We start from the raw sequence: 10,482 nt of genomic DNA, 5'->3' as shown, positions 1-10,482 counted from the left end.
ACCACCACCACCACCACCACCACCACCACCACCACCACCTGCTGCGCTGCCAGGTATTGTGTAACGAGAATTCTGGTGCTACTGTCATCGTTGTTACACTACTGTACATGTGTCCTGGATACTGTACAGTACATGTTTCCAATTGACAGCTTCACTTACAGTACTGTTATTTTTTTTCCCACAGTACCAACAACACCACCACCACCACCACCACCACCTGCTGCGCTGCCAGGTATTGTGTAACGAGAATTCTGGTGCTACTGTCATCGTTGTTACACTACTGTACATGTGTCCTGGATACTGTACAGTACAGGTTTCCAATTGACAGCTTCACTTACAGTACTGTTATTTTTTTTCCCACAGTACCAACAACACCACCACCACCACCACCACCTGCTGCGCTGCCAGGTATTGTGTAACGAGAATTCTGGTGTGACTGTCATCGTTGTTACACTACTGTACATGTGTCCTGGATACTGTACAGTACATGTTTCCAATTGACAGCTTCACTTACAGTACTGTTATTTTTTTTCCCACAGTACCAACAACACCACCACCACCACCACCACCACCTGCTGCGCTGCCAGGTATTGTGTAATGAGAATTCTGGTGCTACTGTCATCGTTGTTACACTACTGTACATGTGTCCTGGATACTGTACAGTACAGGTTTCCAATTGACAGCTTCACTTGCAGTACTGTTATTTTTTTTCCCACAGTACCAACAACACCACCACCACCACCACCACCACCACCTGCTGCGCTGCCAGGTATTGTGTAACGAGAATTCTGGTGTGACTGTCATCGTTGTTACACTACTGTACATGTGTCCTGGATACTGTACAGTACATGTTTCCAATTGACAGCTTCACTTACAGTACTGTTATTTTTTTTCCCACAGTACCAACAACACCACCACCACCACCACCACCACCTGCTGCGCTGCCAGGTATTGTGTAACGAGAATTCTGGTGCTACTGTCATCGTTGTTACACTACTGTACATGTGTCCTGGATACTGTACAGTACAGGTTTCCAATTGACAGCTTCACTTACAGTACTGTTATTTTTTTTCCCACAGTACCAACAACACCACCACCACCACCACCACCACCTGCTGCGCTGCCAGGTATTGTGTAACGAGAATTCTGGTGTGACTGTCATCGTTACACTACTGTACATGTGTCCTGGATACTGTACAGTACATGTTTCCAATTGACAGCTTCACTTACAGTACTGTTATTTTTTTTCCCACAGTACCAACAACACCACCACCACCACCACCACCACCACCTGCTGCGCTGCCAGGTATTGTGTAACGAGAATTCTGGTGTGACTGTCATCGTTGTTACACTACTGTACATGTGTCCTGGATACTGTACAGTACATGTTTCCAATTGACAGCTTCACTTACAGTACTGTTATTTTTTTTCCCACAGTACCAACAACACCACCACCACCACCACCACCACCTGCTGCGCTGCCAGGTATTGTGTAACGAGAATTCTGGTGCTACTGTCATCGTTGTTACACTACTGTACATGTGTCCTGGATACTGTACAGTACATGTTTCCAATTGACAGCTTCACTTACAGCACTGTTGTTTTTTCTCACAGTACCACCACCACCACCACCACCAACACCGTCTGACCAGCAGAGCTCTGGAAGTGGTAATCATTATTTTTGTTACAGACACACTAGTTTCCTACAGTATTACTGTAATTTTTTTATTTTACAATACTTGTTATCTTGTACACACAGACCGCCTCGTTATTGATACCGAGGAGGAGGAGGAGGAAATGGGGGAGCCTTCAGGCCAGCCTGGTAAGAATTGTAATCTACTGTACAGTACTCTACATTCTGCATTCATTGATTTATTAACAGTACCAATGGCTTGGGTTTGCGTGACCAGTGGTCAGGATTCCAGCAGTCAAGTGACCGACAGCGGTATCCTGATTGCAGAAATCCCATTGACTTTTCTTTTTGTTTTTTTTATATTCAACACAGATGTCACTTACCTGTACGTGGACTCTGAGCCGGAGGAGTATAGTAAGTACAGTAGGATTTTCTCAAGCCCATTCTTAAAAGTATTGACCAAGTCCACTTTTATTACTTTTCAGGCAGGGAATTCCAAACATGTACTGTACAGTATTTCCCTCACTGTGAAGACCCCTTTTCGCCTCTGTGTGCGAAATCGCCTCTCCTCCAACACGAGTTAAATACAGGCACAGTACAGTACTGTATGTCCCCTACCACTGGACAGTCATTCTGCTCCTACTGTATTATGAATATATCTCTGCCTCCTGTAGCACTGTACTACTGTGCAATTTTGTAGTAACTGTACTCTACTGTATTTTGTTTATAATATTTTTTTATTTTCCACTCAGTAAGTATTGACAGTGATGAGGAAGGGGAGAAAAAGCCCTCTCCCCAACTTGGTAAGTAAACTAAAGTATTGTACTGTACTGTACATTGTGTTAAACCAATGGGTTGGGTTTGCATGACCAGCAGGGTGATCCTGATGCATCCTGATTGCAGCAATCCCAACAGGGTGAGGTACGGTATCCTAACCCTCCTCCACTACCCCCTGATTCTGGCCTCGACATTCTCGTCTCTGTGTGCGAAATCTACTCTCCTCCTCCAATTCCTGACTGAATTTTTGCTTTACTGTATTCAACACAGAATACAAAAGTATATTTCATGGAATTTTTGCTTTCACAGGCCCTACACTGTCACAGGCGGTGGCGGAGGAGGAGGACCAGGACTCTATGTCCATCACCTCACTGCACCCATTAAGTAAGTCCAGTCCGGTACATCTTGCCTCTGTAGAGCCAGTTTGAGCAAGGAGAGATTGATTGCTTCTTTTTTTGGTGGGAGCCCAAACCAACCAGTCATTTCAGCCACAGTCGTGTGGCAGACCCTGTTTATATAACATAAGGGTGGTTGGGAGGGCCCAATCACAATTCCATCTTGCACCTCTTTTTTTATTTATTTATCTTTGCATCATGTGATGTTTGGGGAAAATTGTTATAAGTGACATCCTGTCTGCCACTGCACTGCCACTCCTAAATGGGCCAGGTGTTTGTGCCGGCCACTTGGGTCGCTTAGCTTAGTCATCCAGTGACCTCGGTGAAAATTTTAGGACTACAAATAATATTGTGAGGTGTTCAGAATAGACTGGAAATGAATGTAAATTATGGTCATTGAGGTTAATAACACTATACAGTAGGATCAAAAATACCCCCAAATTCTACGATTTAAGCTGTTTTTGAGAGGTTTTTGAAAAAAAGCACCAGGATCCAAAACAAGTCCGAATCCAAAAGCAAACACAATAGGACACGAGGATGTGCACGGAGACTGGAGGGGGGCGAGGTTCAGGGGGAATTTTAAGAAAAATTACTTCACAGAAAGTGCAGTGGACAAGTGGAATAGCCTCCCATCAGAGGTGATAGAGCCTAAAACAGTAGAGCTACAGTATTTAAACATGCATGGAAGAGACATACATAAGGATATCCTTACAAAGAAATAAGGATCAAATAAGGTTTGATGTAAAAAAAAGGTTAAAAAAAAGAGGCAGATTAGATGGCCAAAGTGGTTCTTACAGTATTTGTCATCAAATTCTATGTTTCTGTATGCAGACGCTCCAACATGACCCGCCGCACTGCTCTGTTTCTAGACTTCCCTCTTAATTTATGATTTCCATCACCTGTGTTGAACTAGTTATATGATAAGAAAGCTGTTTCTTCACAGGTGATGGCAATAATAAATTAAGAGGGAAGTCCAGAACCAGAGCATTTTGTACCTAGTGGGGCGGGTCATGTTGGAGGGTATGTGTATTTCCTGGAATGAACCTTTTTTTTTTTCACATTAATGTTTTTTTTCACAGGCCCTACACTGGAACAGGCCATGGAGGAGGAGGAGGATGATGATGATGATGATGCTGCTGCATTTAGTGGTAAGAATTATTACTGACATTGATCTGATGCCATCAGAGTAGCACTTTTCATCAGATTTTTCTGGCAAATGCGTAGAAATCGGATGAAAATTGTTTTTGTTTGAACTGGTGATATTGCCCATACAGTAGCAACCGATCACAACCCACATTAACATTTACAGTATCTAGTTACACTTACAGACGATAATACAGTACAGTAGGTAATATTTGATTGGTTGCTACTGTATGGACAACATCCTGTTCTAAAAAAAACACCCATCTTACTCAATTTCTCTCTCTCTCTCTCTCTCTCTCTCTCTCTCTCTCTCTCTCTCTCACCCCTTGTCACTGTCTCTCCATTCATCTCTCTAGATACTGTCAGTGATGAATTTCCCATTAGGCACGAGAGGCACGTACTGTACCTAGTGGCGGCATCTGTTTGGGGGCCTCAGTTGGATGCTTACAGTATGCTAATACTGTCATCCCAAAAATTACCACTACAGTAACTGCTAAATATTTTAAGTGTACTGTACAATATGCACATACAGTACTGTACAGTATACATAATTCAAAAGAAAAAAGAGTTGCTACCTTATTCTAGTCATAATCACCGGCATACGGGTCACTCACAAATTTTCTGATGGTCTCGGTGGGGTCCCTTGGAATCACCATGCCTGTCACAAGCATACCTTTTTTTACCCACCTGACACTGGGCCTGGACACTAGTGTACTATTACTATACTTTTTACTGTATACTGTATCTTATAATATTCTTCTCTTTTACCCACAGACGACGAGCCAGAATACATTTTTGGTAAATATACTGTACAGTAGCAATAGTTGGTACTGTAATTACAGTATTTTTTTTCTCCAACATTATTTTAAGTCAAACTGATATGACTAACTGTATTTTATCTTTTTACAGTCCGTCGCCAACCAGTGGAGGAGACACCTGGTAATAAAATATAAATACATAATGCACTGTACTGTATTCTAACTTACTGTAACATGTATAACACTGAGCTGATCATCTTCACACCCTCTGACATAACCTTACAGTACATACTGTACTTTCTCTCTTTTTTCACCCTCTTCACTCCACAAATGCATGCTGCCTTTCCTGACTACTGATATAATAGTGTGCAGAGCGTAGCGAGGCACCGTGCCCACCGCATGGCGAGCGAAGCAAGCATAACGAGAATAAGAGACACTATTGCATGATATGTTGTGAATAAAGTTGCAGTACTGTGTGGCGTCATTTCAGATTGGGGAATTACTGTGTGTCCATGCCCCTTCCCAGCAAGAACATGCACCGTTTTGGGATGCACACCGAATGTGCACACTGTTGCTATTTTAAACATACAGTACTGTAGGTTGGAGGAGCACCAAAATGAGGACTGCTATGGTTGAGGGGTGATGGTGCTGGGAAAGGGGTACAGGATCAGAGGCGGAAATAGCGTCTGTGCAAGGGGGCAGCATCCAAAAACTTGACTAGGGAATCATAATATTTATGGCTGGCTCTGAGTACAGTCCACTATTATTGATAGTACTCCCTACAACACCACCTACAGTACTGTAACCCTCTTTTTTCTGAAGCGGTCATGAAATGTCATGACTGCTAATACATACAGTAAATGTCTACAGTATTTGTACTGTGGTGTTTTATTCCTTTGACAATTTGTTTATGACCTATTGAAGCTAAACTCTTGTACAGTACTTTATATTTTGAATACCAGCAATACAGTATAATACTGTACCTACAGTATACAGTAATAATTGTATAGTATTTGAATGTGACTAAATGTTTTTTTTTCTCCAATATAGTGCCAATGATTTATGGGGGCCCCAGACAGGGGCAAGATAGGTGGGCTGGCCCAGAAGCGGGCAGGCAGCAGCCCACTTATACAAGAGGTAAACTAAAGCAATGTTTAAATTACCTCGACAGCATACAGTAGTGTTTGATTTACTGTACTGACAATACAGTACTGTACATTGTAAATAACAAGATTGTCTAATATAGAGTAAAGTACTGTATTGCCATTACTACACTGTAAAGTATTCAGTATTTGTTTTGTAATACTGTCCTTTTTTTCCCACAGAACAGTTGCAGCGTGCCGTTCTGCTCCTGCGGGTGGTGGTCCACCTCTTTGTGGACCACTTTTTTAATTTGTTGTTAAGATCATTTTAATTTTTTTTTTTTTTTTAATAAATGTTTGTTATTGTACTCCATTGTATAGTATCTTTTTCTACTGTATAAGATAGGCATACTGTACACCATACAATTATCTGGCAGATAATCTGCAAGATCTGGCTGTTTGTAATGAAATTCTCTCGTAATTTAGCTGTGGTGTACCCAACTAGTCACACCTGGCCGGAGTACCCTGGAGGAGTGGGGGCCACTTAAATCAAGGGGACCCCCCTCCAGCCACTCGATTATCTCTATCACCCCTGTGTATTGTAGCTAGGGGATTGTGACGCTCCTTCAGCATTGCCCCGTAGCCTGCAAAATCTGTGCTGTTATTTGCTCCATAGCTGAGTGCCTCCTAGGAGCTACTGTAGGAGTCACAGGCGGTAGCCATTTCAATTGAGTCTGCCCTGCTATAGAATTGTACAGGTATGTGTACATTACCGTACGGTGCATAGAACCTTTACAGTAGAAACTCTCCTGCAGCTTTGGCCTGCTTTACTGTATGTACTGTAAAACTTGTGTTTTGTCAGTTTGCTATGCGACCGAGCCCGGTGTAACGTACAGTACTGTAATGTGCATAGACCTCGCTTACAGTATCTCTGTGTATTTTGGCTAGGGGATTGTGACGCTCCTTCAGCATCGCCCCGTAGCCTGCACAGCTTATGCCATTTCTCATTCCATACCCAACTGCTGCATGCCACGAGGTGGGGGTTCAGGAGGTGGGGGTTCATGGGTAGTGGTCGTTTTGACAGTGTGCTATGCGATTGAGTCCGGTGTACCGTAATACTGTATGCAATCCTACAGTGGCTTATCCCTCCCCTGTGTATTTTGGCTAGGGGATTGTGACGCTCCTTCAGCATTGCCCCATAACCTGCACAAGGGTTCAGGGGCGGCGGCCATTTTGCCAGTGTGCTACAGTATGTCATCGAGTCCGGTGTACCATAATATGCATACTGTGTATTTTAGCTAGGGGATTGTGACGCTCCTTCAGCATTGCCCCATAGTCTGTACAATCTGGACTATTACTTGCTCCGTAGCCTAGGGCCTCTGTGGGGCAAGGAGTCATAGGTGGTAGCCATTTCTATTCAGTCTGCCCAGCTACAGAATTGTATGTGTACTGTGTACGGAGCATAGTACCTTAACCTGCATAGAACCTGCACATTATGGTACACCGGACTCGATCGCATAGAACCGCTCATGCAGCTACTGTATGCCCTGGTTTACAGTATGTGAATAAAAAAAATAATAAAGTGTCTGAAAAAAACTACAGTAACATGCATTCGTACTTAAGGAATCGAACCCTGGACTCTGAGTATAGGAAGCGAAACACTTCACCACTTCGCCGCAGACAAATGTATAAATCCGTTGGTTTTGATTATGCTGTAATGGCTACGGGATTAGGACGATAACATACTGTAGAAAATTCCTAATCTTGAGAGGCAATAGTGAACTTGTAACACACATCCATTTGCGACAGTGTACACTACTGGTTTTACAGTACTGTGTTTTGTCTGCGGGACTTGGACGCTCACATACAGTATTCATAAAGTATTGTAGATGGATCATATACTGTATGCTGTACTACTGTATTTGCGTCGGTGTCGTACTGTATATACAGTACTGTATTAAATAATGCAGCGTAATGAGTACAGTATTTGCTGTATGCAGCGTAATGAGACGCCTTAGTAAAGTAGTCCTTATTATGTATGTCAGTATTGTATTTTACGGGAGACCACACGCATGCGCAGTGGTGATTGTAAAAAGCGACATCTGGTGGCTGATCGCAGGTATTACACGTAAAGGTAACGCCAAACGTCAAATGTCTGTCTCCGTGCGATTAGATAGCCTCTCTGTGGCTAGGCGCGCCTCGCTACGCCACAGTACGCTGCGTATGGTCGAACGGGACAACCGCCGCGGCCACTCAAGATAAAGGTGGCTACATCTGTATATATATATTTTATTTTACAGGTTCCCTGTTGGTTTCTACATGGAATAGTGGACATAAATATTGACATGGTATGTAGGTAAGTATGTATGAGTAAATAAGTGTGTTTTATTAAAACTTTACTATCATGGTGTGATGTATTATTTTGTGGAATTTCTTTTGTTGAGGAACTATAGGTACCAGCGGGCCCATTAATTCCCTGCATGCTGGTACTTGTGGTTCTCCAAGTACCAGCATGCGGGGAGGCTTGCTGGGACTTGTAGTTCAATGGCAAAAGACAATTTTTTTACACTTTTATTGGCTATAAGCCCTTCATCCATCGCCCATGGATGGGGGGCAGCCTTGGGCTTCACCCCTAGCCCCTGAGTGCCTGGAGGGGGGGGGGGAATCCCTTGATTTAAGGGGTTCCTACTTCCCCAGCGAACCCCAGCCAGGGGTGACTAGTTAGGGGGGTAATGCCATGGCCACAGGGACCAACATAAATGTGTCCCCAAGCTGTAGCATTATGTCCCAGGCTAGTGGAGCCCGGTGCTGGTTTAAAAACTATGGAGGACCCCTACTTCTTTTGTCCTCTATGTTTTTGGAAGCAGGACTGGCACAAGAGCCCGGTTCTGGTAGTATAAGTACTGGGGAACCCTACACAATTTTTTTCCAGGTATTTTAACAACCAGGACCGGCACAATGAGCCCAGGGTTGGTAATGAATAGGAGGGTGGACCCCATGCAATTTTATTTTTGTTTTTTAACTATTTCAGACACTTATACACAGAGAAGCATGCAGAGATCTCACTGATCCATGGATGACTATCAAAACACGCCAGCAAAAAGCAGTCCTATTTGAAAGCTCCATTTCTGTATGAATTCAATGGTTTCCCATCAGTGTTTGGCTATTGTCAGCAGTGATTGAGAATATGAATTCTTAGTAAATTCCTGTGTTGTATAAAATAACAGCCATGTTTGACCGATGATCTATTGATTCATGTTTGTGTGGTTGGCAGTGTATTTCATTACGAATAGCCCCAACACTGCCAAGATTTGTGTTTAATAAATTCCTGAGATGACACTTAGAAAATAAAAGCAAACTCGAATGGAATCGGGACCTTAGTAAATTTCCACTTTTGTAGGTGTTCTGTTCCTAATCCATAACCTCCCTATCCCTTCTTTTCAGCAGCCTGACCCTAACCCTCCCAATCAGACTTACACTAACCATCCCCAATGGTGTGTAACCCTAACCCCCCTTTCCCAAACCTAACACTCTACCCTGCAGACTAACCCTAACCCTCTGCCACATCCTAAACCTAAACCTCATCCCTCGTGGCTCACCTGTCCACAGCCACGACAGACCTTCAGAATTAGCAGTGAGCTCATTAGCAAAGGTCACACCACAGAAGAAAGTGACAGCATTTTTCTGGACGAGATTCAGGAGACAATACATAACATCAGCTGGGAGATTGACTTCAACTGAAATCAAATTTACAAAAATGTGCAAGAGTCAGGACTGAACCTAGGAGTTTTGTCACCTGAGGCAAGGCAGTAATTTGGTGCCCTTCCCCTGGTGTCTCTGCAGAAGCCTGTGCCCCCTTTTGTCTCTACAGCAGTCTGTGTTCCCCCTTCACATATTACTGCACCAGTCTATGTTTCTCCCCCATATCTCTGCAGCAACTGCTGTGTTTGTGCTATCCCTCCTCCAACCACCACTTACTGTACCTGGATCTTCTCCTTGCTCCTCCTTGAGACAGTGACAGCAGCATACTCCTTACACACTGTTCTTCAGTGCATATGAAATCATGACACCATGTGCATAGCACAGATAGGAAAACATTTTTATTGTGCCAGGTGATCCCAGTCCCTTTATGACTGCACTCTGTTGATTAGTCCAGAGGTGAAGGTATGGAGCCTGGCCACAATCATCAGACCATACATCAGCTAAAAATGGGTCTGGGGTGCTCCAGCCAGTGGGCCTCCAGAGAGAGGGAGGCCTGGGGGCACTCAACTCCTGTGTTCCCCCTTAATACAGCCCTGGCCTATCCTCTAAAGCATACCCCCACCACCATGGCATGCTTCTGACTCATCTCAGGTTTCACAATTTTTTTCTTCGACCATCTCAGCAAACCTCTCCCCATTGCATCCCTGCAAGTGTAGTGTTTGTTTTGGGTTTAGAGTCTGAATAGTAATGGACTTATAATAATGCATACTTCCTAACATCCTGAGGTATGCAGGAGGGATACCTCACGTGGAGAAGCCACATGCTGCTGAAAAGGGTGTGTGGCCTGTTGGAAAGGGGGCATGGCTTTGTGTGAATGACACACTCACAAACTACACTTCCCAAATGTATAGAAATACCCTGAGAACACTGGTGTTTAATGACAACTGAGAGCTGTTTTAAACAAGAAAATTGTCCTGGGGGGGTCTTAGATA

At 43.6% G+C, this 10,482-nt stretch overlaps 2 long non-coding RNA genes across 2 annotated transcripts; both read left to right on the top strand.

The window, feature by feature from the left end:
- Positions 1 to 1,611: 1,611 nt before the first annotated feature.
- On the top strand, positions 1,612 to 2,165 carry LOC134965678 (uncharacterized). The gene is made up of 3 exons (XR_010188492.1): positions 1,612 to 1,668; positions 1,760 to 1,822; positions 2,006 to 2,165. It is a non-coding gene; the product is annotated as an uncharacterized LOC134965678 (long non-coding RNA).
- A 518-nt stretch (positions 2,166 to 2,683) lies between these two features.
- On the top strand, positions 2,684 to 4,887 carry LOC134965677 (uncharacterized). Its single transcript, XR_010188491.1, has 4 exons — positions 2,684 to 2,794; positions 3,885 to 3,953; positions 4,723 to 4,746; positions 4,858 to 4,887. It is a non-coding gene; the product is annotated as an uncharacterized LOC134965677 (long non-coding RNA).
- Positions 4,888 to 10,482: the final 5,595 nt, after the last annotated feature.

This window comes from Pseudophryne corroboree, chromosome 10 (genome assembly GCF_028390025.1).
Source record: "Pseudophryne corroboree isolate aPseCor3 chromosome 10, aPseCor3.hap2, whole genome shotgun sequence".
Taxonomy (NCBI): Eukaryota; Metazoa; Chordata; class Amphibia; order Anura; family Myobatrachidae; genus Pseudophryne; species Pseudophryne corroboree.
This window is presented reverse-complemented; position numbering and strand designations above follow the sequence as displayed.